Source organism: Anser brachyrhynchus (assembly GCF_964034855.1).
Source record: "Anser brachyrhynchus genome assembly, chromosome: Z".
In the NCBI taxonomy this organism is placed as follows: Eukaryota; Metazoa; Chordata; class Aves; order Anseriformes; family Anatidae; genus Anser; species Anser brachyrhynchus.
Genome location: NC_137697.1, coordinates 51,683,038 through 51,709,275, shown reverse-complemented (window position 1 = coordinate 51,709,275; position 26,238 = coordinate 51,683,038). Strand labels below are relative to the sequence as shown.

The 26,238-nt window shown below is 47.5% G+C and overlaps 2 long non-coding RNA genes across 2 annotated transcripts in view; one reads left to right on the top strand and one right to left on the bottom strand.

The window, feature by feature from the left end:
- Positions 1-13,988, top strand: part of LOC308185592 — a 61,287-nt gene extending 47,299 nt beyond the window's left edge. The window contains exon 2 of the long non-coding RNA XR_013943491.1: positions 2,540-13,988. This is a non-coding gene — a long non-coding RNA (uncharacterized lncRNA). The remainder of the gene's footprint in view (positions 1-2,539) is intronic.
- LOC308185593 lies at positions 3,286-25,874 on the bottom strand. The gene is made up of 2 exons (XR_013943492.1): positions 15,929-25,874; positions 3,286-4,349 (listed from the first exon to the last, which is right to left on the bottom strand). It is a non-coding gene; the product is annotated as an uncharacterized lncRNA (long non-coding RNA).
- Positions 25,875-26,238: the final 364 nt, after the last annotated feature.

The window sequence follows — 26,238 nt, the reverse complement described above, 5'->3', positions numbered from 1 at the left end:
GCCCCAAATTGGCCTTACTTACCTTCTACCTATACACAATCATAACATCAGCCGTATTCCTAGCCCTTAACAAAATCAAAGCCCTTAACCTATCCATGATCACAACCTCATGAACAAAAACCCCAGTGCTAAACGCCACCCTAATACTAGTACTTTTATCCCTAGCAGGCCTCCCCCCATTAACAGGCTTTATACCAAAGTGACTTATCATCCAAGAACTAACTAAACAGGAAATAACACCAGCAGCCATGGCAATTGCCATGCTATCACTGCTCAGCCTCTTCTTCTACCTACGCCTCGCATACCACTCAACAATTACCCTTCCCCCCAACTCCTCTAACCACATAAAACAATGATACACTAGCAAAGCCCCAAGCACACCTACTGCGGTCCTTGCCTCACTATCAATCCTCTTACTTCCCCTGTCCCCAATAATACATGCCATTGTCTAGAAACTTAGGATAACACCCCAAACCGAAGGCCTTCAAAGCCTTAAATAAGAGTTAAACCCTCTTAGTTTCTGCACATTAAGACTTACAGAATATTAACCTGTATCTTCTGAATGCAAGTCAGACGCTTTAATTAAGCTAAAGCCTCCCTAGACAGATGGGCTTCGATCCCACAAAACTCTAGTTAACAGCTAAATGCCTAAACCAATTGGCTTCTGCCTACAAAGACCCTGACGCACCCTAGTGCGCATCGATGAGCTTGCAACTCAACATGAATTTCACTACAGAGCCGATAAGAAGAGGAATTAAACCTCTGTAAAAAGGACTACAGCCTAACGCTTCAACACTCAGCCATCTTACCCGTCACCTTCATCAACCGATGACTATTTTCCACTAACCATAAGGATATTGGCACCCTGTACCTCATCTTCGGGGCATGAGCAGGAATAGTCGGCACCGCACTCAGCCTATTAATCCGCGCAGAACTAGGACAACCAGGAACTCTCCTAGGCGACGACCAAATCTACAATGTAATCGTTACCGCTCACGCCTTTGTAATAAGCTTCTTTATAGTCATACCCATCATGATCGGAGGATTCGGCAACTGATTAGTCCCCCTCATAATCGGTGCCCCCGACATAGCATTCCCGCGAATAAACAACATAAGCTTTTGACTCCTCCCCCCATCATTCCTCCTCCTACTAGCCCCATCCACTGTAGAAGCTGGCGCCGGCACAGGCTGAACTGTCTACCCTCCCCTAGCAGGTAACCTTGCCCGCGCCGGAGCTTCAGTAGACCTGGCTATCTTCTCACTCCACTTAGCCGGTATCTCCTCCATCCTTGGGGCCATCAACTTTATCACCACAGCCATCAACATAAAACCCCCCGCACTCTCACAATACCAAACCCCACTATTTGTCTGATCCGTACTAATTACCGCCATCCTACTCCTTCTATCACTCCCCGTACTCGCCGCCGGTATTACAATATTACTAACTGATCGAAACCTAAACACCACATTCTTCGACCCCGCTGGAGGAGGAGACCCAATCCTGTACCAACACCTATTCTGATTCTTCGGACACCCAGAAGTCTATATTCTGATCCTACCGGGGTTCGGAATCATCTCACACGTAGTCACGTACTACTCAGGCAAAAAGGAGCCCTTCGGCTACATGGGAATAGTCTGAGCCATACTATCCATCGGCTTCCTAGGATTCATCGTCTGAGCTCACCACATGTTTACAGTAGGAATAGACGTTGATACCCGAGCCTACTTTACATCAGCCACTATAATCATTGCCATCCCTACCGGAATCAAAGTATTTAGCTGACTAGCCACCCTGCACGGAGGAACAATCAAATGAGACCCCCCCAATACTATGAGCTCTAGGATTTATCTTCCTATTTACCATCGGAGGATTAACAGGAATCGTTCTTGCAAACTCTTCCCTAGACATCGCCCTGCACGACACGTACTACGTAGTTGCCCACTTCCACTACGTCCTATCCATAGGCGCCGTCTTTGCCATTCTAGCAGGATTTACTCACTGATTCCCACTACTCACTGGGTTTACCCTACACCAAACATGAGCAAAAGCCCACTTCGGGGTAATATTTACAGGAGTAAACCTAACGTTCTTCCCCCAGCACTTCCTAGGCCTAGCAGGAATACCCCGACGATACTCGGACTATCCCGACGCCTACACACTATGAAACACCATTTCCTCCATCGGCTCCCTAATCTCAATAGTAGCCGTAATCATACTAATATTCATCATCTGAGAAGCCTTTTCGGCCAAACGAAAAGTCCTACAACCAGAACTAACTACCACAAACGTTGAATGAATCCACGGCTGCCCTCCCCCATACCATACTTTCGAGGAACCGGCCTTCGTCCAAGTACAAGAAAGGAAGGAATCGAACCCTCACATGCTGGTTTCAAGCCAACTGCATTCACCGCTCATGCTTCTTTCTTATGAGACGTTAGTAAACCAATTACATAGCCTTGTCAAGACTAAATCACAGGTAAAAATCCTGTACATCTCATGTGGCCAACCACTCCCAACTAGGATTCCAAGAACCAGGAGGTTCGGTGAAAATAGGGCTAGTGCTATTAGAGGGGTGATTATTAGGGTAAGCCCTAAGCTGTCTTTAATGGAGAAGTATGGGTGGAATGGGATTTTGTCGCAGTCTGATACGATTCCTAGTGGGTTATTTGAGCCTGATTCGTGTAGGAAGGTTAGGTGGACTAGGGTGATTCCTGCAATTAGGAAGGGCAGTAGGAAGTGGATGGCGAAGAATCGGGTTAAGGTTGGATTGTCTACTGAGAATCCTCCTCAGGCTCATTCTACTAGAGTTTGCCCAATGTACGGGATGGCTGAGAATAGGTTGGTGATTACGGTGGCCCCTCAGAATGACATTTGTCCTCATGGGAGGACATACCCTACGAAGGCAGTTGCTATTAGGGTGAGTAGGAGGATTACTCCTGTGTTTCAGGTTTCTTTGTATAGGTAGGAGCCGTAGTAGAGGCCTCGTCCGATGTGTAAGTAGATGCAGATAAAGAAGAGCGAAGCACCGTTGGCGTGGAGGTTGCGGATGAGCCATCCGTACTGGACGTCTCGGCATGTGTGAGCTACTGAGGAGAAGGCGAGTGAAGTGTCTGCGGTGTAGTGTATGGCTAGTAGCAGGCCTGTTAGGATTTGTGTGGCTAAGCAGATGGCTAGAAGGGAGCCGAAGTTTCATCAGGCAGAGATGTTGGAGGGGGCGGGTAGGTCGATTAGGGAGTTGTTGATTATTTTTAGTAGGGGATGGGATTTGCGGATGTTAGGGGCCATTAGTGAGTCTGTGTGTTATTAGGATTATTACCAGGATGGAGAGGGCGAAGGATCCTAGGTAGGCCTTAATTAGCCCTGTGTGTATTGAGGTTGCGGCTTTGCTTGCGGCTACTTGTAGTTCAGCAAGGCCCTCTGGCCCTATTTTTTTGAGTCAGGAGAGGTCGATCAAGTGTAGGGCAATGTTTTGTCCCTTTTCTAGTAGGTTTTTGGAGAAGAATCGGTGTACTAGGGGGTTGAAGTACCCTAATGCAGAGGAGAAGTTTATGAGGGGGTTTGGTTTGGGGTGAGTGAGGGTGTGTGTTATGTTCGATAGTTCTAGGGCTAGGATGATTCCCAGGATTGTTATGAGGATGGCAGCGGTTTTGGTGATAAGGGGTATGGTTATTGGGGGGGTTTTGGTTGGTGTGATGAAAGAGGTAATGATTATTCCTGCTGTAATGCTGCCTAGGGCGAGTCGGGTTAGGGGGGGCGGTGATTAGTGGGTTGTTTTCGTTTATTGATACTATTGGGGGGATTCGGGTTTGTCCAGCTTGGACTAGGATGGTTATGCGGATGCTGTAGGTTGCGGTGAATGCTGTGGCTATAAGGGTTAGGAGTAGGGCTCAAGTATTTAGGTATGATGTGTTTAAGCTTTCGATGATGAGGTCTTTTGAGTAGAATCCGGCTAGGAATGGGGTTCCTATCAGCGCCAGGTTTCCGATGGTTAGGCAGGAAGTAGTGACTGGGAGTATTTTCTGTAGGCCTCCTATCTTTCGGATGTCTTGTTCTCCGTTTAGGTTGTGGATGATAGACCCTGAGCATAGGAATAGTATGGCTTTAAAGAAGGCATGGGTTGAGATGTGTAGGAAGGCTAGTTGTGGGAGGTTTAGTCCGATAGTGACTATTATTAGTCCTAGTTGGCTGGATGTTGAGAAAGCAATGATTTTTTTGATGTCATTTTGGGTTAGGGCGCATGTGGCAGCGAATAGGGTTGATAGAGCACCTAGGCATAGGCAGGCGGTTAGGGCTGTCTGGTTGGTGGCTAGCAGGGGGTGCATGCGGATGAGCAGGAAGATTCCGGCTACTACTATGGTACTGGAGTGCAGTAGGGCTGATACTGGGGTGGGGCCTTCTATTGCTGCGGGCAGTCATGGGTGGAGTCCAAATTGGGCGGATTTTCCTGCGGCTGCGAGGATTAATCCTATGAGGGGGAGGATTGGGGTTTGGTGGGGGTGTACGGCTTGTTGGATCTCTCAGGTGTTGAATGTTGAAGCTAGTCATGCTATGCTCAGGATCAGTCCGATGTCTCCGATTCGGTTGTAGATTACGGCTTGTAGGGCGGCGGTGTTGGCATCTGCTCGGCCTTGTCATCAGCCGATGAGAAGGAAGGACATGATTCCTACTCCTTCCCAGCCTACGAATAGGAGGAATATGTTGTTTGCGGTTGTTAGGAGGAGTATGGCGACTAGGAATGTCAGTAGGTAGGTGAAAAATTTTGTTACGTATGGCTCTGAGGCCATGTATCATATGGCGAATTGTAGGATTGATCATGTTACAAATAGGGCGATTGGAAGAAATGTTATTGAGTATTGGTCTATTTTTAGGCTCAGGGGGATTTTAAAGTTTATAATGAATTTTCACTCCCAGTGGCAGGTGACAGATTCTACTCCCGAGTAGATGAATGCGGTTGTAGGGGCTAGGCTAATTAGGAATGCGGTTTTAACAGCGCGGGTGGTGGCTTGTGGGGTGTTTTTAAAGTTTTTAAATAGAAATGGCAGGATGATTGGGGTTAGGAGGATTGTCAGCGTGAGTAGTGTGAGGGAGTTGATTAGTAGTGTGGGGTTCACTCCTTTTACTTGGATTTGCACCAAGATGGGTGGTTCCTAAGACCAGTGGATTGCTGTTATCCTTTAAAAGTAAGGGGGCTGAGGTTTTAGGCTCAGATGTAAGAGTTAGCAGCTCTTGTTGGTTAAACCCTCCCCTCGGCAGGTAAGAAGGTTTGAACTTCTATTCTTAGAATCACAGTCTAATGTTTGGTTTAAACTATACTTGCATGAGGGGATTCCGGAGATCAGTTCGGGTTTGAGGATTAGGAGGAATATTGGGATAATGTGGAGTGTTATGAGCAGGTGTTCTCGCGTGGTTGAGTTTTGCATAGATGTGATGTGGGAGGGGATTGAGCCTCGTTGGGTCATTAGTAGTATGAATAAGGTGTAGGAGGCGGTTAGTAGGGTTGCGATTCCTGTTAGGATGATCGTGAAGGCAGATCAGTTGAATAAGGTGATTATAATGGTTAGCTCTGCTATGAGGTTTGTTGTTGGGGGTAAGGCTATGTTTGTTAGATTGGCCAGCAATCATCAGGTAGCTATGAGTGGTAGGAGAGGTTGTAGGCCTCGTGTGAGTAGTAGAATTCGGCTGTGCGTACGTTCATAGTTTGTGTTGGCTAGGCAGAATAGTATGGAGGAAGTTAGTCCATGGGAAATTATTAGGATCATTGCCCCTGAGAATGATCAGTGGGTTTGGATTATTCCTGCGGCGATAACTAGGCCTATGTGGCTAACGGATGAATAAGCGATTAGTGATTTTAGGTCTGTCTGTCGTAGGCAGATTGAGCTAGTCATTAGGGCGCCTCATAGGGCCAGGGTTAGGAAGGGGTAGTGCAGGAGGTTGGACAGTGGGCCCATAAATAGAGTGACTCGTATAATTCCGTATCCTCCTAGCTTTAGTAGTAGGGCGGCGAGGAGTATTGAGCCTGCGATGGGTGCTTCTACGTGGGCTTTTGGCAGTCAGAGGTGTAGGCCGTATAGTGGGGCTTTTACTATGAATGCTACGAGCAGTGCTAGACCTGATAGTATTCCTGTCCATGAGGTGGATAGGGTTGGGTGGGTTAGTTGTAGGGTTGGCAGGTGCAGGGTGCCAATTTTCACGTATAGGTGTATGATTGTGATTAGCAGGGGTAGAGAGCTTACTGGCGTGTAGAATAGCAGGTAGATGCCAGCGCTTAGGCGTTCTGGTTGGTTCCCCCATCGGGTGATTAAGATTAGGGTGGGAATGAGGGTTGCTTCAAATGAGATGTAAAATAGTGCTAGTTCTGTGGTGGAAAAGGCTAGTAGGATGAATGGCTGGACTGCGACTAAGGTTGAGATAAAGATTCGTTTGCGTTGTAGGGGTTCTTGTTGCAGGTGGTTTTGGCTTGCTATGATTATGAGTGGGAGTAGTCAGCAGGATAGTACTAGGAGGGGGGATGAGATTTGGTCAATTCCTGTTCAGTTGGATAAAAATTTGTAGGGGTAGTAGGTTGGGATTAATCACTGTAGGCTTAGGGCAGCGATTAGGAGGCTGTATAAGGTGGTGTTAGTCCATAGAAATTTTGGTGGAGACAGCAGGGCTGTTGGAAGAAGTATGATTGTGGGTAGGATGATTTTTAGCATTGCAGGAGGTTTAGGTTGTGTAGATGGTCGGAGCCATGTGTGCGGGTGGAGGCTACTAGGATGGCCAGGCCTGTGCCCGCCTCACACGCTGAGAAGGTTAGCATGAGAATTGGTACCATGGTGAATGAGGAGACTTGGTTTTCGATGGATCATATTGATAGGCCTACGAATATCGATAATATTATGCTTTCAAGGCATAGTAGGGCGGATACTAGGTGGGTTCGGTGGAAGGCTAGTCCTAGTCCGCTGAAAATGAAGGCTGAGTAGAAGCTTAAATGTAGGGGCGACATAAGAAAGTTACAGGGTTGGCTGTAATCTGCTGGGTCGAAACCAGCTATCTTTTTGGTTAGACTAACTTTCTGTTATTCTGCTCATTCTAGGCCCCCTTGAATTCACTCGTAGGCCAGTCCGAGTGTTAGGAGAAGGAGGATCACTACAGTTCAGGTGAGGGTCATTAGGGGGGATTGGAGTTGGACGGCTCATGGCAGGGGGAGTAGGAGGGCGATTTCTAGGTCGAATAGGACGAACAGGATGGCTACTGAGGAAGAATCGGACTGAGAATGGTAATCGAGCAGATCCAAGTGGGTCGAATCCACATTCGTACGGTGAGAGTTTCTCTGAGTCGGGGTTTATTTGGGCGAGTCAGAAGTTTAATGCGGTTAGGGCGGCGCTTAGGATTGATGATAGGGCGAATATGAACATGAGTGCGTTCATTGCTCTCCTCTGGGTTTATACCAGATTCCAGAGATTGGAAGTCAATTGTAATTAATATACTAGAAGAGCAAGATCCTCATCAGTAGATGGTTATGTAGAGGAATAGTCAGATGACGTCTACGAAGTGTCAGTATCAGGCTGCTGCCTCGAATCCGAAGTGGTGGTCTGATGTAAAGTGGAACTTGATCAGTCGGAAGAGGCAGACGGTCAGGAAGGAGGATCCGATGATTACGTGGAGTCCGTGGAATCCAGTGGCAACGAAGAAGGTAGATCCGTAGACGCTATCGGCGATTGAGAATGGGGCTTCGTGGTATTCTATTGCTTGTAGGGCTGTGAAGTAGAATCCCAGGAGGATCGTTAGGGTTAGGGCGTGGATGGCGTGTTTTTGGTTTCCTTCTGTGATGCTGTGATGGGCTCACGTTACGGTAACGCCTGAGGCTAGTAGGATGGCTGTGTTTAGTAGGGGGACTTCTATCGGGTTGAGTGGTTTAATTCCTGTTGGGGGTCATTGGCCTCCTAGTTCTGGGGTTGGGGCCAGGCTCGAGTGGAAGAACGCTCAGAAGAACCCTAAGAAGAAGAATGCTTCGGATGTGATGAAAAGGATTATGCCGTATCGTAGGCCTTTTTGGACTGTGGGAGTGTGATGGCCTTGGAAGGTGCTTTCTCGTACAATGTCTCGTCATCATTGGAGTATTACTAGGAGTATTGAGATGAGGCCTAGGGTTAGTAGTATGGATGAGTTGTAGTGGAATCACATGATTAATCCTGAGGTTGTGAGTAGGGCGGCGGCTGCCCCGAAGATTGGTCAAGGGCTTGGGTCAACTATGTGGTATGAGTGTGCTTGGTGTGCCATTAGATGTTTTCTTGTAAGTATAGGCTTAGAAGGAGCACGAAGACGTAGGCCTGGATTATGGCTACTGCTACTTCTAGGATGGTTAGGAGTAGTAGGATGATTATTGTTAGGATGGATACTGCGGGAAGGGTGGGTATTAATGCAATGGAGGCTGTAGAGATGAGTTGGATGAGTAAGTGTCCTGCTGTAAGGTTGGCTGTAAGGCGGACTCCGAGGGCTAGGGGGCGGATTAGTAGGCTGGTTGTTTCGATCAGGATTAGTGCGGGGATTAGGGGTGTAGGGGTACCTTCGGGTAATAGGTGGGCTAAAGAGGCTGATGGTTGGTTTCGTAGGCCTGTTAGTAGTGTGGCGAGCCATAGTGGGAAGGCTAGGGCTATGTTCATAGATAGTTGGGTGGTTGGGGTGAATGTATATGGAAGGAGGCCTAGAAGGTTGATTGTAAGAAGTATGATTATTAGGGATGTAAATATTATGGCTCATTTGTGGCCATTTTTGTTGAGTGGGACTATTAGTTGTTTTGTGATTAGGTGAAGGAGTCATGTTTGGATAGTAGAAAGGCGGTTGTTGATTCATCGGTTGTTTGGGGACGGGAATAGTAGGGCTGGGAAGAGTAGGGATAGTAGGATTAAGGGGATGCCGAATAGATTGGGGCTGGAAAATTGGTCAAAGAAGCTTAGGTTCATGGTCAGGATCATGGTGTGGGTTTGGTAGTGAGGGAGGTCTTATTTGATGGGGGGTTGGTTGTGGTGAAGGCTAGTAGTTTTGGTTGGATGAGGAGTGCTAGGGTTAATCAGGTTATAATTATGATTGAAAATCATGGTGCGGGGTTAAGCTGTGGCATATCATTAAGGAGGGGGAAGTCCCTCTTTGGCTAGCTTAAAAGGCTAGTGCTGTTGCATAGCTTCTTAATGATTAGGATGATGATAGAAGGGACGATCAGGCCTCGAAATGTGGGAGTGGGGTTGATTCTACTACAATGGGTATGTAGCTGTGATTAGCCCCGCAAATTTCTGAGCATTGTCCGTAAAAAATCCCAGGCCGGGTGGTAATGAATGAAGTTTGGTTTAGTCGGCCTGGGATTGCGTCTGTTTTAACTCCGAGCGTTGGGACTGCTCAGGAGTGGAGTACGTCTCCTGCAGTAATGATTACGCGGATGGGGGATTCTATTGGGATAACTACGCGGTGGTCAACTTCTAGCAGTCGGAAGTGGCCGTTGGGTAAGTCTGGGGTGGGCACTATGTAGGAGTCGAATGATAGGTCTTTGAAGTCTGTGTATTCGTAGCTTCAGTATCATTGGTGGCCGATGGCTTTTAGGGTGAGGTCTGGTTCATCGATTTCGTCCATTATGTAGAGGATTTGTAGGGATGGGAGGGCGAGGAGTACCAGGACGATAGCAGGTAGGATTGTCCAGATCAGCTCTACTTCTTGGGCGTCTACAGCATTGGACGAGAGTTTTTCTGTTAGTATGTGGGCTAAAAGGTAGAGAACTAGGCTGCAGATAGCTAGGGCAACGATTAGGGCGTGGTCGTGGAATTCAACGAGTTCTTCTATGATGGGTGATGAGGCGTCTTGGAATCCTAGTTGGGAGTGGTTGGCCACATGAGATGTACAGGATTTTTACCTGTGATTTAGTCTTGACAAGGCTATGTAATTGGTTTACTAACGTCTCATAAGAAAGAAGCATGAGCGGTGAATGCAGTTGGCTTGAAACCAGCATGTGAGGGTTCGATTCCTTCCTTTCTTGTACTTGGACGAAGGCCGGTTCCTCGAAAGTATGGTATGGGGGAGGGCAGCCGTGGATTCATTCAACGTTTGTGGTAGTTAGTTCTGGTTGTAGGACTTTTCGTTTGGCCGAAAAGGCTTCTCAGATGATGAATATTAGTATGATTACGGCTACTATTGAGATTAGGGAGCCGATGGAGGAAATGGTGTTTCATAGTGTGTAGGCGTCGGGATAGTCCGAGTATCGTCGGGGTATTCCTGCTAGGCCTAGGAAGTGCTGGGGGAAGAACGTTAGGTTTACTCCTGTAAATATTACCCCGAAGTGGGCTTTTGCTCATGTTTGGTGTAGGGTAAACCCAGTGAGTAGTGGGAATCAGTGAGTAAATCCTGCTAGAATGGCAAAGACGGCGCCTATGGATAGGACGTGGTGGAAGTGGGCAACTACGTAGTACGTGTCGTGCAGGGCGATGTCTAGGGAAGAGTTTGCAAGAACGATTCCTGTTAATCCTCCGATGGTAAATAGGAAGATAAATCCTAGAGCTCATAGTATTGGGGGGGTCTCATTTGATTGTTCCTCCGTGCAGGGTGGCTAGTCAGCTAAATACTTTGATTCCGGTAGGGATGGCAATGATTATAGTGGCTGATGTAAAGTAGGCTCGGGTATCAACGTCTATTCCTACTGTAAACATGTGGTGAGCTCAGACGATGAATCCTAGGAAGCCGATGGATAGTATGGCTCAGACTATTCCCATGTAGCCGAAGGGCTCCTTTTTGCCTGAGTAGTACGTGACTACGTGTGAGATGATTCCGAACCCCGGTAGGATCAGAATATAGACTTCTGGGTGTCCGAAGAATCAGAATAGGTGTTGGTACAGGATTGGGTCTCCTCCTCCAGCGGGGTCGAAGAATGTGGTGTTTAGGTTTCGATCAGTTAGTAATATTGTAATACCGGCGGCGAGTACGGGGAGTGATAGAAGGAGTAGGATGGCGGTAATTAGTACGGATCAGACAAATAGTGGGGTTTGGTATTGTGAGAGTGCGGGGGGTTTTATGTTGATGGCTGTGGTGATAAAGTTGATGGCCCCAAGGATGGAGGAGATACCGGCTAAGTGGAGTGAGAAGATAGCCAGGTCTACTGAAGCTCCGGCGCGGGCAAGGTTACCTGCTAGGGGAGGGTAGACAGTTCAGCCTGTGCCGGCGCCAGCTTCTACAGTGGATGGGGCTAGTAGGAGGAGGAATGATGGGGGGAGGAGTCAAAAGCTTATGTTGTTTATTCGCGGGAATGCTATGTCGGGGGCACCGATTATGAGGGGGACTAATCAGTTGCCGAATCCTCCGATCATGATGGGTATGACTATAAAGAAGCTTATTACAAAGGCGTGAGCGGTAACGATTACATTGTAAATTTGGTCGTCGCCTAGGAGAGTTCCTGGTTGTCCTAGTTCTGCGCGGATTAATAGGCTGAGTGCGGTGCCGACTATTCCTGCTCATGCCCCGAAGATGAGGTACAGGGTGCCAATATCCTTATGGTTAGTGGAAAATAGTCATCGGTTGATGAAGGTGACGGGTAAGATGGCTGAGTGTTGAAGCGTTAGGCTGTAGTCCTTTTTACAGAGGTTTAATTCCTCTTCTTATCGGCTCTGTAGTGAAATTCATGTTGAGTTGCAAGCTCATCGATGCGCACTAGGGTGCGTCAGGGTCTTTGTAGGCAGAAGCCAATTGGTTTAGGCATTTAGCTGTTAACTAGAGTTTTGTGGGATCGAAGCCCATCTGTCTAGGGAGGCTTTAGCTTAATTAAAGCGTCTGACTTGCATTCAGAAGATACAGGTTAATATTCTGTAAGTCTTAATGTGCAGAAACTAAGAGGGTTTAACTCTTATTTAAGGCTTTGAAGGCCTTCGGTTTGGGGTGTTATCCTAAGTTTCTAGACAATGGCATGTATTATTGGGGACAGGGGAAGTAAGAGGATTGATAGTGAGGCAAGGACCGCAGTAGGTGTGCTTGGGGCTTTGCTAGTGTATCATTGTTTTATGTGGTTAGAGGAGTTGGGGGGAAGGGTAATTGTTGAGTGGTATGCGAGGCGTAGGTAGAAGAAGAGGCTGAGCAGTGATAGCATGGCAATTGCCATGGCTGCTGGTGTTATTTCCTGTTTAGTTAGTTCTTGGATGATAAGTCACTTTGGTATAAAGCCTGTTAATGGGGGGAGGCCTGCTAGGGATAAAAGTACTAGTATTAGGGTGGCGTTTAGCACTGGGGTTTTTGTTCATGAGGTTGTGATCATGGATAGGTTAAGGGCTTTGATTTTGTTAAGGGCTAGGAATACGGCTGATGTTATGATTGTGTATAGGTAGAAGGTAAGTAAGGCCAATTTGGGGCTGTAAACTAGGATGATGGCGATTCAGCCTAAGTGGGAGATGGACGAGAAGGCTAGGATTTTGCGTGTTTGTGTTTGGTTCAGTCCTATTCAGCCTCCTAGTGCTGTTGAGGCTAGGGCCATGGCGATGAGTAGAGCTGGGTCGAGGGATTTGGATGTTAGTAGGAGCAGGGTTAGTGGGGGGAATTTTATGAGGGTCGAGAGTAGCAGGGCTGTTATTAGTGGCGATCCTTGTAGTACTTCTGGGAATCAGAAGTGAAATGGCACTAGGCCCAGTTTAATAGCGATTGCTGCTGTCAGTAGTAGACAGGAGGTTGGGTGGTTTATTTGTGTGATGTCTCATTGGCCGGTGACTCAGGCATTGGTTATGCTAGAGAATAGGACCAGGGCGGAAGCAGCTGCTTGGGTTAGGAAGTATTTCGTTGCGGCTTCTACTGCTCGTGGGTGGTGGGATTTGGCAATTAGGGGAATGATGGCTAGTGCGTTGATCTCCAGTCCTGTCCAGGCCAGAACTCAGTGGTTGCTGGAAATTGTGATTGTGGTGCCCAAGATGAGGCTGAAGGTTATGATTGGGGTCGCGTAAGGGTTCATTAGTAGAGGAGGGGGTTAAACCATCATTTTCGGGGTATGGGCCCGATAGCTTGATTAGCTGACTCTACTAGAAAATAATATAAGGGAAGTATGGAGAATTTTGATTTCTCTTGTGTGGGTTCAATTCCTACTTTTCTAAGGTCAACAGGAAATGAGAGGGCTGTTATACCTCTATGTTCACTTTATCATAGTGACCCTTTGTAGTTCAGGCACATTTCCTTATGTAAGGAGGTAGGCCTGCATAGCAGATAGGTATGCTGATGTGTCAGAGGCACAGAGCTAGTGTGAGGGGTAGGAAGTTTTTTCATAGTAGGTGCATTAGTTGGTCATATCGGAATCGTGGGTATGAAGCTCGGACCCATAAGAAACCAGAAGATAGTAGGAGGACTTTTGTGGCTAGGATGACGGGGAATAGTTCTGTGGGTGGCCCTAGGGCGCTTGGGTTTAGGAATATGATGGCTGTAAGTGTATTTATTAGCATAATGTTCGCATATTCAGCTAGGAAGAATAAGGCGAAGGGTCCTGCGGCGTATTCAACGTTAAACCCTGAGACTAGCTCAGATTCACCCTCTGTGAGGTCAAAAGGAGCTCGGTTTGTCTCTGCTAGGGTGGATACGTATCATATTATTGCTAGGGGTCATGAGGAGAAAATGAAGTATAGAGGCTCCTGTGCGACGGCAAAGGAGCTGAGTGTGTAGCTTCCGCTTAGTATGATTATTGATAGCAGGATTATGGCCAGTGTCACTTCGTATGAAATGGTCTGTGCTACTGCCCGTAGGGCTCCGATTAGTGCGTATTTTGAGTTCGAGGCTCAGCCTGATCATAGGACTGAGTAGACGGCTAGGCTTGACATGGCTATTAGGAAGAGAACTCCGAGGTTTAGATCTGCTAGGGGAAATGGGAGTGGTAGTGGTGCTCAAGTGGTGAGGGCTAGGACAAGGGCTAGTATTGGTATCAGAATGAATAGAAGTGGGGAAGAGGTAGAGGGTCGGATGGGCTCTTTGGTAAATAGTTTCAGTCCGTCCGCAAATGGTTGAAGTAGGCCAAAAGGCCCTACAACATTAGGGCCTTTGCGGGATTGTATGTAGCTTAGGATTTTCCGTTCTACTAGGGTTAGGAAGGCTACGGCAATCAGGATTGGGATGATGTATAGGAGGGATATAACGAGGCAGCTTAGTGTTGTTATTTGAATCATGGGTGAAGCTAGGGAGAGGATTTGAACCTCTGGGGAAAGGGCTTAAGCCTTCTGCACTTGCCGGGCTCTGCCACTCTAGCTGGTCCTTTTCTAGGATTGAAAGTGGTGGGGGAAGGCCCTCTTCACGGTTTAGTTGGTTTCACTGCTTAGAGGGGGGGGGGGGGCGTGCTTGTGGTATTGGCCCCACTTTCCCGGTCCTTTCGTACTGGGGAGAGTGTGTCATAGATAGAAACCGACCTGGATTGCTCCGGTCTGAACTCAGATCACGTAGGACTGTTAATCGTTGAACAAACGAACCCTTAATAGCGGCTGCACCATTAGGATGTCCTGATCCAACATCGAGGTCGTAAACCCCCCTGTCGATATGGGCTCTTGAGGGGGATTGCGCTGTTATCCCTGGGGTAGCTTGGTCCATTAATCAATTATATTGGGTCTGGTCACTGTTAGCACTTTGAGGGGTAGCTCTAGGTAAAGAGGTATGGTCTTGTTTTTGGAGGATTTGTTCTCCTCCAAGGTCGCCCCAACCGAAAAATATCGACCAGGCTCTGCGATGGTAGTGGCCCCAGTGGGGTTGATTGAGGATTCGCGGTGGTCGTTGATTTTTAAGTTCCACAGGGTCTTCTCGTCTTATGTTCACATCCCCGCTTTTGCACGGGGAGATCAATTTCACTGATTATCTGTGAGAGACAGTTGAGACCTCGTTTAGCCATTCATACAAGTCTCGATTTATGGGACAATTGATTGCGCTACCTTTGCACGGTTAGGATACCGCGGCCGTTAAACCTAAGTCACCGGGCAGGCATCACCTTCAATACTTGTTTAATTTGCTGAAGGCTATGTTTTTGGTAAACAGTCGGGCCTTATTAATTTGCCGAGTTCCTTTCACAGATTTTAATCGCTCTTATAGGCGCTCCTGAGTCGGGTTAACAGGGTTAGTTAATACGTGGTCTTGTAGGGGTTTTTGTATCTGTCTAGGTCTGTTAATAATGTTTCTATGTAAGCTTGCGCCGTTAGAGGGGTGTGGCCCTGTACATGAGGGGCCTAGGGTGATTCCTAGGATTGTTATGAGGATGGCAGCGGTTTTGGTGATAAGGGGTATGGTTATTGGGGGGGTTTTGGTTGGTGTGATGAAAGAGGTAATGATTAATCCTGCTGTAATGCTGCCTAGGGCGAGTCGGGTTAGGGGGGCGGTGATTAGTGGGTTGTTTTCGTTTATTGATACTATTGGGGGGATTCGGGTTTGTCCAGCTTGGACTAGGATGGTTATGCGGATGCTGTAGGTTGCGGTGAATGCTGTGGCTATAAGGGTTAGGAGTAGGGCTCAAGTATTTAGGTATGATGTGTTTAAGCTTTCGATGATGAGGTCTTTTGAGTAGAATCCGGCTAGGAATGGGGTTCCTATCAGCGCCAGGTTTCCGATGGTTAGGCAGGAAGTAGTGACTGGGAGTATTTTCTGTAGGCCTCCTATCTTTCGGATGTCTTGTTCTCCGTTTAGGTTGTGGATGATAGACCCTGAGCATAGGAATAGTATGGCTTTAAAGAAGGCATGGGTTGAGATGTGTAGGAAGGCTAGTTGTGGGAGGTTTAGTCCGATAGTGACTATTATTAGTCCTAGTTGGCTGGATGTTGAGAAAGCAATGATTTTTTTGATGTCATTTTGGGTTAGGGCGCATGTGGCAGCGAATAGGGTTGATAGAGCACCTAGGCATAGGCAGGCAGTTAGGGCTGTCTGGTTGGTGGCTAGCAGGGGGTGCATGCGGATGAGCAGGAAGATTCCGGCTACTACTATGGTACTGGAGTGCAGTAGGGCTGATACTGGGGTGGGGCCTTCTATTGCTGCGGGCAGTCATGGGTGGAGTCCAAATTGGGCGGATTTTCCTGCGGCTGCGAGGATTAATCCTATGAGGGGGAGGATTGGGGTTTGGTGGGGGTGTACGGCTTGTTGGATCTCTCAGGTGTTGAATGTTGAAGCTAGTCATGCTATGCTCAGGATCAGTCCGATGTCTCCGATTCGGTTGTAGATTACGGCTTGTAGGGCGGCGGTGTTGGCATCTGCTCGGCCTTGTCATCAGCCGATGAGAAGGAAGGACATGATTCCTACTCCTTCCCAGCCTACGAATAGGAGGAATATGTTGTTTGCGGTTGTTAGGAGGAGTATGGCGACTAGGAATGTCAGTAGGTAGGTGAAAAATTTTGTTACGTATGGCTCTGAGGCCATGTATCATATGGCGAATTGTAGGATTGATCATGTTACAAATAGGGCGATTGGAAGAAATGTTATTGAGTATTGGTCTATTTTTAGGCTTAGGGGGATTTTAAAGTTTATAATGAATTTTCACTCCCAGTGGCAGGTGACAGATTCTACTCCCGAGTAGATGAATGCGGTTGTAGGGGCTAGGCTAATTAGGAATGCGGTTTTAACAGCGCGGGTGGTGGCTTGTGGGGTGTTTTTAAAGTTTTTAAATAGAAATGGCAGGATGATTGGGGTTAGGAGGATTGTCAGCGTGAGTAGTGTGAGGGAGTTGATTAGTAGTGTGGGGTTCACTCCTTTTACTTGGATTTGCACCAAGATGGGTGGTTCCTAAGACCAGTGGATTGCTGTTATCCTTTAAAAGTAAGGGGGCTGAGGTTTTAGGCTCAGATGTAAGAGTTAGCAGCTCTTGTTGGTTAAACCCTCCCCTCGGCAGGTAAGAAGGTTTGAACTTCTATTCTTAGAATCACAGTCTAATGTTTGGTTTAAACTATACTTGCATGAGGGGATTCCGGAGATCAGTTCGGGTTTGAGGATTAGGAGGAATATTGGGATAATGTGGAGTGTTATGAGCAGGTGTTCTCGCGTGGTTGAGTTTTGCATAGATGTGATGTGGGAGGGGATTGAGCCTCGTTGGGTCATTAGTAGTATGAATAAGGTGTAGGAGGCGGTTAGTAGGGTTGCGATTCCTGTTAGGATGATCGTGAAGGCAGATCAGTTGAATAAGGTGATTATAATGGTTAGCTCTGCTATGAGGTTTGTTGTTGGGGGTAAGGCTATGTTTGTTAGATTGGCCAGCAATCATCAGGTAGCTATGAGTGGTAGGAGAGGTTGTAGGCCTCGTGTGAGTAGTAGAATTCGGCTGTGCGTACGTTCATAGTTTGTGTTGGCTAGGCAGAATAGTATGGAGGAAGTTAGTCCATGGGAAATTATTAGGATCATTGCCCCTGAGAATGATCAGTGGGTTTGGATTATTCCTGCGGCGATAACTAGGCCTATGTGGCTAACGGATGAATAAGCGATTAGTGATTTTAGGTCTGTCTGTCGTAGGCAGATTGAGCTAGTCATTAGGGCGCCTCATAGGGCCAGGGTTAGGAAGGGGTAGTGCAGGAGGTTGGACAGTGGGCCCATAAATAGAGTGACTCGTATAATTCCGTATCCTCCTAGCTTTAGTAGTAGGGCGGCGAGGAGTATTGAGCCTGCGATGGGTGCTTCTACGTGGGCTTTTGGCAGTCAGAGGTGTAGGCCGTATAGTGGGGCTTTTACTATGAATGCTACGAGCAGTGCTAGACCTGATAGTATTCCTGTCCATGAGGTGGATAGGGTTGGGTGGGTTAGTTGTAGGGTTGGCAGGTGCAGGGTGCCAATTTTCACGTATAGGTGTATGATTGTGATTAGCAGGGGTAGAGAGCTTACTGGCGTGTAGAATAGCAGGTAGATGCCAGCGCTTAGGCGTTCTGGTTGGTTCCCCCATCGGGTGATTAAGATTAGGGTGGGAATGAGGGTTGCTTCAAATGAGATGTAAAATAGTGCTAGTTCTGTGGTGGAAAAGGCTAGTAGGATGAATGGCTGGACTGCGACTAAGGTTGAGATAAAGATTCGTTTGCGTTGTAGGGGTTCTTGTTGCAGGTGGTTTTGGCTTGCTATGATTATGAGTGGGAGTAGTCAGCAGGATAGTACTAGGAGGGGGGATGAGATTTGGTCAATTCCTGTTCAGTTGGATAAAAATTTGTAGGGGTAGTAGGTTGGGATTAATCACTGTAGGCTTAGGGCAGCGATTAGGAGGCTGTATAAGGTGGTGTTAGTCCATAGAAATTTTGGTGGAGACAGCAGGGCTGTTGGAAGAAGTATGATTGTGGGTAGGATGATTTTTAGCATTGCAGGAGGTTTAGGTTGTGTAGATGGTCGGAGCCATGTGTGCGGGTGGAGGCTACTAGGATGGCCAGGCCTGTGCCCGCCTCACACGCTGAGAAGGTTAGCATGAGAATTGGTACCATGGTGAATGAGGAGACTTGGTTTTCGATGGATCATATTGATAGGCCTACGAATATCGATAATATTATGCTTTCAAGGCATAGTAGGGCGGATACTAGGTGGGTTCGGTGGAAGGCTAGTCCTAGTCCGCTGAAAATGAAGGCTGAGTAGAAGCTTAAATGTAGGGGCGACATAAGAAAGTTACAGGGTTGGCTGTAATCTGCTGGGTCGAAACCAGCTATCTTTTTGGTTAGACTAACTTTCTGTTATTCTGCTCATTCTAGGCCCCCTTGAATTCACTCGTAGGCCAGTCCGAGTGTTAGGAGAAGGAGGATCACTACAGTTCAGGTGAGGGTCATTAGGGGGGATTGGAGTTGGACGGCTCATGGCAGGGGGAGTAGGAGGGCGATTTCTAGGTCGAATAGGACGAACAGGATGGCTACTGAGGAAGAATCGGACTGAGAATGGTAATCGAGCAGATCCAAGTGGGTCGAATCCACATTCGTACGGTGAGAGTTTCTCTGAGTCGGGGTTTATTTGGGCGAGTCAGAAGTTTAATGCGGTTAGGGCGGCGCTTAGGATTGATGATAGGGCGAATATGAACATGAGTGCGTTCATTGCTCTCCTCTGGGTTTATACCAGATTCCAGAGATTGGAAGTCAATTGTAATTAATATACTAGAAGAGCAAGATCCTCATCAGTAGATGGTTATGTAGAGGAATAGTCAGATGACGTCTACGAAGTGTCAGTATCAGGCTGCTGCCTCGAATCCGAAGTGGTGGTCTGATGTAAAGTGGAACTTGATCAGTCGGAAGAGGCAGACGGTCAGGAAGGAGGATCCGATGATTACGTGGAGTCCGTGGAATCCAGTGGCAACGAAGAAGGTAGATCCGTAGACGCTATCGGCGATTGAGAATGGGGCTTCGTGGTATTCTATTGCTTGTAGGGCTGTGAAGTAGAATCCCAGGAGGATCGTTAGGGTTAGGGCGTGGATGGCGTGTTTTCGGTTTCCTTCTGTGATGCTGTGATGGGCTCACGTTACGGTAACGCCTGAGGCTAGTAGGATGGCTGTGTTTAGTAGGGGGACTTCTATCGGGTTGAGTGGTTTAATTCCTGTTGGGGGTCATTGGCCTCCTAGTTCTGGGGTTGGGGCCAGGCTCGAGTGGAAGAACGCTCAGAAGAACCCTAAGAAGAAGAATGCTTCGGATGTGATGAAAAGGATTATGCCGTATCGTAGGCCTTTTTGGACTGTGGGAGTGCGATGGCCTTGGAAGGTGCTTTCTCGTACAATGTCTCGTCGTCATTGGAGTATTACTAGGAGTATTGAGATGAGGCCTAGGGTTAGTAGTATGGATGAGTTGTAGTGGAATCACATGATTAATCCTGAGGTTGTGAGTAGGGCGGCGGCTGCCCCGAAGATTGGTCAAGGGCTTGGGTCAACTATGTGGTATGAGTGTGCTTGGTGTGCCATTAGATGTTTTCTTGTAAGTATAGGCTTAGAAGGAGCACGAAGACGTAGGCCTGGATTATGGCTACTGCTACTTCTAGGATGGTTAGGAGTAGTAGGATGATTATTGTTAGGATGGATACTGCGGGAAGGGTGGGTATTAATGCAATGGAGGCTGTAGAGATGAGTTGGATGAGTAAGTGTCCTGCTGTAAGGTTGGCTGTAAGGCGGACTCCGAGGGCTAGGGGGCGGATTAGTAGGCTGGTTGTTTCGATCAGGATTAGTGCGGGGATTAGGGGTGTAGGGGTACCTTCGGGTAATAGGTGGGCTAAAGAGGCTGATGGTTGGTTTCGTAGGCCTGTTAGTAGTGTGGCGAGCCATAGTGGGAAGGCTAGGGCTATGTTCATAGATAGTTGGGTGGTTGGGGTGAATGTATATGGAAGGAGGCCTAGAAGGTTGATTGTAAGAAGTATGATTATTAGGGATGTAAATATTATGGCTCATTTGTGGCCATTTTTGTTGAGTGGGACTATTAGTTGTTTTGTGATTAGGTGAAGGAGTCATGTTTGGATAGTAGAAAGGCGGTTGTTGATTCATCGGTTGTTTGGGGACGGGAATAGTAGGGCTGGGAAGAGTAGGGATAGTAGGATTAAGGGGATGCCGAATAGATTGGGGCTGGAAAATTGGTCAAAGAAGCTTAGGTTCATGGTCAGGATCATGGTGTGGGTTTGGTAGTGAGGGAGGTCTTATTTGATGGGGGGTTGGTTGTGGTGAAGGCTAGTAGTTTTGGTTGGATGAGGAGTGCTAGGGTTAATCAGGTTATAATTATGATTGAAAATCATGGTGCGGGGTTAAGCTGTGGCATATCATTAAGGAGGGGGAAGTCCCTCTTTGGCTAGCTTAAAAGGCTAGTGCTGTTGCATAGCTTCTTAATGATTAGGATGATGATAGAAGGGACGATCAGGCCTCGAAATGTGGGAGTGGGGTTGATTCTACTACAATGGGTATGTAGCTGTGATTAGCCCCGCAAATTTCTGAGCATTGTCCGTAAAAAATCCCAGGCCGGGTGGTAATGAATGAAGTTTGGTTTAGTCGGCCTGGGATTGCGTCTGTTTTAACTCCGAGCGTTGGGACTGCTCAGGAGTGGAGTACGTCTCCTGCAGTAATGATTACGCGGATGGGGGATTCTATTGGGATAACTACGCGGTGGTCAACTTCTAGCAGTCGGAAGTGGCCGTTGGGTAAGTCTGGGGTGGGCACTATGTAGGAGTCGAATGATAGGTCTTTGAAGTCTGTGTATTCGTAGCTTCAGTATCATTGGTGGCCGATGGCTTTTAGGGTGAGGTCTGGTTCATCGATTTCGTCCATTATGTAGAGGATTTGTAGGGATGGGAGGGCGAGGAGTACCAGGACGATAGCAGGTAGGATTGTCCAGATCAGCTCTACTTCTTGGGCGTCTACAGCATTGGACGAGAGTTTTTCTGTTAGTATGTGGGCTAAAAGGTAGAGAACTAGGCTGCAGATAGCTAGGGCAACGATTAGGGCGTGGTCGTGGAATTCAACGAGTTCTTCTATGATGGGTGATGAGGCGTCTTGGAATCCTAGTTGGGAGTGGTTGGCCACATGAGATGTACAGGATTTTTACCTGTGATTTAGTCTTGACAAGGCTATGTAATTGGTTTACTAACGTCTCATAAGAAAGAAGCATGAGCGGTGAATGCAGTTGGCTTGAAACCAGCATGTGAGGGTTCGATTCCTTCCTTTCTTGTACTTGGACGAAGGCCGGTTCCTCGAAAGTATGGTATGGGGGAGGGCAGCCGTGGATTCATTCAACGTTTGTGGTAGTTAGTTCTGGTTGTAGGACTTTTCGTTTGGCCGAAAAGGCTTCTCAGATGATGAATATTAGTATGATTACGGCTACTATTGAGATTAGGGAGCCGATGGAGGAAATGGTGTTTCATAGTGTGTAGGCGTCGGGATAGTCCGAGTATCGTCGGGGTATTCCTGCTAGGCCTAGGAAGTGCTGGGGGAAGAACGTTAGGTTTACTCCTGTAAATATTACCCCGAAGTGGGCTTTTGCTCATGTTTGGTGTAGGGTAAACCCAGTGAGTAGTGGGAATCAGTGAGTAAATCCTGCTAGAATGGCAAAGACGGCGCCTATGGATAGGACGTAGTGGAAGTGGGCAACTACGTAGTACGTGTCGTGCAGGGCGATGTCTAGGGAAGAGTTTGCAAGAACGATTCCTGTTAATCCTCCGATGGTAAATAGGAAGATAAATCCTAGAGCTCATAGTATTGGGGGGGTCTCATTTGATTGTTCCTCCGTGCAGGGTGGCTAGTCAGCTAAATACTTTGATTCCGGTAGGGATGGCAATGATTATAGTGGCTGATGTAAAGTAGGCTCGGGTATCAACGTCTATTCCTACTGTAAACATGTGGTGAGCTCAGACGATGAATCCTAGGAAGCCGATGGATAGTATGGCTCAGACTATTCCCATGTAGCCGAAGGGCTCCTTTTTGCCTGAGTAGTACGTGACTACGTGTGAGATGATTCCGAACCCCGGTAGGATCAGAATATAGACTTCTGGGTGTCCGAAGAATCAGAATAGGTGTTGGTACAGGATTGGGTCTCCTCCTCCAGCGGGGTCGAAGAATGTGGTGTTTAGGTTTCGATCAGTTAGTAATATTGTAATACCGGCGGCGAGTATGGGGAGTGATAGAAGGAGTAGGATGGCGGTAATTAGTACGGATCAGACAAATAGTGGGGTTTGGTATTGTGAGAGTGCGGGGGGTTTTATGTTGATGGCTGTGGTGATAAAGTTGATGGCCCCAAGGATGGAGGAGATACCGGCTAAGTGGAGTGAGAAGATAGCCAGGTCTACTGAAGCTCCGGCGCGGGCAAGGTTACCTGCTAGGGGAGGGTAGACAGTTCAGCCTGTGCCGGCGCCAGCTTCTACAGTGGATGGGGCTAGTAGGAGGAGGAATGATGGGGGGAGGAGTCAAAAGCTTATGTTGTTTATTCGCGGGAATGCTATGTCGGGGGCACCGATTATGAGGGGGACTAATCAGTTGCCGAATCCTCCGATCATGATGGGTATGACTATAAAGAAGCTTATTACAAAGGCGTGAGCGGTAACGATTACATTGTAGATTTGGTCGTCGCCTAGGAGAGTTCCTGGTTGTCCTAGTTCTGCGCGGATTAATAGGCTGAGTGCGGTGCCGACTATTCCTGCTCATGCCCCGAAGATGAGGTACAGGGTGCCAATATCCTTATGGTTAGTGGAAAATAGTCATCGGTTGATGAAGGTGACGGGTAAGATGGCTGAGTGTTGAAGCGTTAGGCTGTAGTCCTTTTTACAGAGGTTTAATTCCTCTTCTTATCGGCTCTGTAGTGAAATTCATGTTGAGTTGCAAGCTCATCGATGCGCACTAGGGTGCGTCAGGGTCTTTGTAGGCAGAAGCCAATTGGTTTAGGCATTTAGCTGTTAACTAGAGTTTTGTGGGATCGAAGCCCATCTGTCTAGGGAGGCTTTAGCTTAATTAAAGCGTCTGACTTGCATTCAGAAGATACAGGTTAATATTCTGTAAGTCTTAATGTGCAGAAACTAAGAGGGTTTAACTCTTATTTAAGGCTTTGAAGGCCTTCGGTTTGGGGTGTTATCCTAAGTTTCTAGACAATGGCATGTATTATTGGGGACAGGGGAAGTAAGAGGATTGATAGTGAGGCAAGGACCGCAGTAGGTGTGCTTGGGGCTTTGCTAGTGTATCATTGTTTTATGTGGTTAGAGGAGTTGGGGGGAAGGGTAATTGTTGAGTGGTATGCGAGGCGTAGGTAGAAGAAGAGGCTGAGCAGTGATAGCATGGCAATTGCCATGGCTGCTGGTGTTATTTCCTGTTTAGTTAGTTCTTGGATGATAAGTCACTTTGGTATAAAGCCTGTTAATGGGGGGAGGCCTGCTAGGGATAAAAGTACTAGTATTAGGGTGGCGTTTAGCACTGGGGTTTTTGTTCATGAGGTTGTGATCATGGATAGGTTAAGGGCTTTGATTTTGTTAAGGGCTAGGAATACGGCTGATGTTATGATTGTGTATAGGTAGAAGGTAAGTAAGGCCAATTTGGGGCTGTAAACTAGGATGATGGCGATTCAGCCTAAGTGGGAGATGGACGAGAAGGCTAGGATTTTGCGTGTTTGTGTTTGGTTCAGTCCTATTCAGCCTCCTAGTGCTGTTGAGGCTAGGGCCATGGCGGTGAGTAGAGCTGGGTCGAGGGATTTGGATGTTAGTAGGAGCAGGGTTAGTGGGGGGAATTTTATGAGGGTCGAGAGTAGCAGGGCTGTTATTAGTGGCGATCCTTGTAGTACTTCTGGGAATCAGAAGTGAAATGGCACTAGGCCCAGTTTAATAGCGATTGCTGCTGTCAGTAGTAGACAGGAGGTTGGGTGGTTTATTTGTGTGATGTCTCATTGGCCGGTGACTCAGGCATTGGTTATGCTAGAGAATAGGACCAGGGCGGAAGCAGCTGCTTGGGTTAGGAAGTATTTCGTTGCGGCTTCTACTGCTCGTGGGTGGTGGGATTTGGCAATTAGGGGAATGATGGCTAGTGCGTTGATCTCCAGTCCTGTCCAGGCCAGAACTCAGTGGTTGCTGGAAATTGTGATTGTGGTGCCCAAGATGAGGCTGAAGGTTATGATTGGGGTCGCGTAAGGGTTCATTAGTAGAGGAGGGGGTTAAACCATCATTTTCGGGGTATGGGCCCGATAGCTTGATTAGCTGACTCTACTAGAAAATAATATAAGGGAAGTATGGAGAATTTTGATTTCTCTTGTGTGGGTTCAATTCCTACTTTTCTAAGGTCAACAGGAAATGAGAGGGCTGTTATACCTCTATGTTCACTTTATCATAGTGACCCTTTGTAGTTCAGGCACATTTCCTTATGTAAGGAGGTAGGCCTGCATAGCAGATAGGTATGCTGATGTGTCAGAGGCACAGAGCTAGTGTGAGGGGTAGGAAGTTTTTTCATAGTAGGTGCATTAGTTGGTCATATCGGAATCGTGGGTATGAAGCTCGGACCCATAAGAAACCAGAAGATAGTAGGAGGACTTTTGTGGCTAGGATGACGGGGAATAGTTCTGTGGGTGGCCCTAGGGCGCTTGGGTTTAGGAATATGATGGCTGTAAGTGTATTTATTAGCATAATGTTCGCATATTCAGCTAGGAAGAATAAGGCGAAGGGTCCTGCGGCGTATTCAACGTTAAACCCTGAGACTAGCTCAGATTCACCCTCTGTGAGGTCAAAAGGAGCTCGGTTTGTCTCTGCTAGGGTGGATACGTATCATATTATTGCTAGGGGTCATGAGGAGAAAATGAAGTATAGAGGCTCCTGTGCGACGGCAAAGGAGCTGAGTGTGTAGCTTCCGCTTAGTATGATTATTGATAGCAGGATTATGGCCAGTGTCACTTCGTATGAAATGGTCTGTGCTACTGCCCGTAGGGCTCCGATTAGTGCGTATTTTGAGTTTGAGGCTCAGCCTGATCATAGGACTGAGTAGACGGCTAGGCTTGACATGGCTATTAGGAAGAGAACTCCGAGGTTTAGATCTGCTAGGGGAAATGGGAGTGGTAGTGGTGCTCAAGTGGTGAGGGCTAGGACAAGGGCTAGTATTGGTATCAGAATGAATAGAAGTGGGGAAGAGGTAGAGGGTCGGATGGGCTCTTTGGTAAATAGTTTCAGTCCGTCCGCAAATGGTTGAAGTAGGCCAAAAGGCCCTACAACGTTAGGGCCTTTGCGGGATTGTATGTAGCTTAGGATTTTCCGTTCTACTAGGGTTAGGAAGGCTACGGCAATCAGGATTGGGATGATGTATAGGAGGGATATAACGAGGCAGCTTAGTGTTGTTATTTGAATCATGGGTGAAGCTAGGGAGAGGATTTGAACCTCTGGGGAAAGGGCTTAAGCCTTCTGCACTTGCCGGGCTCTGCCACTCTAGCTGGTCCTTTTCTAGGATTGAAAGTGGTGGGGGAAGGCCCTCTTCACGGTTTAGTTGGTTTCACTGCTTAGAGGGGGGGGGGGGGCGTGCTTGTGGTATTGGCCCCACTTTCCCGGTCCTTTCGTACTGGGGAGAGTGTGTCATAGATAGAAACCGACCTGGATTGCTCCGGTCTGAACTCAGATCACGTAGGACTGTTAATCGTTGAACAAACGAACCCTTAATAACGGCTGCACCATTAGGATGTCCTGATCCAACATCGAGGTCGTAAACCCCCCTGTCGATATGGGCTCTTGAGGGGGATTGCGCTGTTATCCCTGGGGTAGCTTGGTCCATTAATCAATTATATTGGGTCTGGTCACTGTTAGCACTTTGAGGGGTAGCTCTAGGTAAAGAGGTATGGTCTTGTTTTTGGAGGATTTGTTCTCCTCCAAGG